Below are 1,463 nucleotides of genomic sequence, written 5' to 3'. Positions count from 1 at the left end.
ATACACGCACGCACGTCCTCATCTCTCCATGGCTCCATGTGCGGTGAAGCGCATCTCCATCCATCCATGTCCACTTCATGTGTGGCTGTGCCTGCATGCATGGTGAACTGTGGCTGGCCATGGTAGCGCTAGCTCGCTCGCTTTTCCTGTGTTTGCTTCCGTGTCTATAAATACGGACGCCTCTCCTTTCCACCCATCCCTTTTCCTCCCCCGTCTTTTCCCCTGCGTCTGCCTCGCGTGCCCTAATTTCTCGCTGCCTCCTGTCTCCTCTCCTTTCCACCCCCACTTCCATATATACGCATACACACTCTGTCTGAACCATCCACAGGCAACAGCACCTCCCTCCCCCGTAGTCACTCTGAGCTGCGCTGGGCGAAGAGAAGAGAAAGAATCTTTCAGTTGAGATCTCTCCCCGCGCAATAATTTTGGGCTCTCCACCTCTATCTACCAAGTGTTCTTAATTCAGAGAGGCCAAGAACAGCGCAAGAACAGCATGGTGTAGTGGTGCCTCTGTAAGTATTCTTCTCCCTCTTCTTTGAGCCAGTTCATCCTGTTCTTCAATCTGTAGTGGGCGCCTTTGTTCATCTTTCCTGCTTAATTAGCTGGTTCTGAAACAATTTTATTTCTGTCCTTATTACTTTTGTTTTGAGGACAAGGATTGTTGGTCTACTAGTTACACCTTTTTTCACTGCTTGAGATGTAGAGTAGAATGGATGGCTAGGAAGTATGGAGTGGGGACTGATATGCTCTGACAGTTTTAATTTTCTGCTTGTGTTCTTGGTTCTACACTTCTACTACAAGCTTTCTGGATCTTTACTACTAGCATGAATGCACTGGTTGCTTGATTCTTTATTGCCTTGTTCCTTTTTGGTTCTCTATTCATTGATGATATCCTAATTGAAGCATAACTACTATTTAGAGTACTTCCGAGGGTATGAAATGTTTCCTGGGCATGTACAATGGTTGATAAGGTAGTCTTATCTTAAATATTGCATGTAATTTAGAGATGACAAAAAAACATGTCTACAATGGGTCATCTCTTAGCTTTATCTTCAATAACTAGTTATTCCTAAAAACATGGTGAGACATATTGTGCTAAGAGATCATCTCTTGCCTTCTCTTAATTAAGAGAAGACAAGCCTTCTCTTATGATTTCTCTCTCCTCCACCTCATCATTTATCCTACGTGGCATTGCTAAGATAGAACCATTGTACATGCCCTTATATTCTTGGTAAAGGAAAGAGAACTGTCCAGCTTCTTTCGTAAGAGATTTCCCAAATTTTCCTCCATCATTTCCTCTTGATTGCTTCATGATTATGGCTCCTTGTTTCCCCCTCCATACCCTTTGGAATATTCACGTAGATACAAGAGCGATAAGTAACTAAGAACTTGCTTCATGCTTTTTTTAATAATCTGAACGACACTAATACACCAAGTTCCACAGATCTAAGTTTCTTCATATA

The 1,463-nt window shown here is 42.9% G+C and overlaps 1 protein-coding gene across 1 annotated transcript in view; it reads left to right on the top strand.

Moving 5' to 3' along the window:
- Window positions 1-9: 9 nt before the first annotated feature.
- The window catches only part of LOC119307725 (protein rough sheath 2-like), a 4,274-nt gene continuing 2,820 nt past the window's right edge, over window positions 10-1,463 (top strand). The window contains exon 1 of the mRNA XM_037583802.1: window positions 10-512. The gene's annotated coding sequence lies outside the window, so the exon portion shown is untranslated. The remainder of the gene's footprint in view (window positions 513-1,463) is intronic.

The sequence above is a fragment of the Triticum dicoccoides genome, chromosome 5B, assembly GCF_002162155.2.
Source record: "Triticum dicoccoides isolate Atlit2015 ecotype Zavitan chromosome 5B, WEW_v2.0, whole genome shotgun sequence".
Lineage (NCBI taxonomy): Eukaryota > Viridiplantae > Streptophyta > Magnoliopsida > Poales > Poaceae > Triticum > Triticum dicoccoides.
Note: the sequence above shows the minus strand (reverse complement) of the source record. Positions and strands in the feature narration are given on the sequence as shown.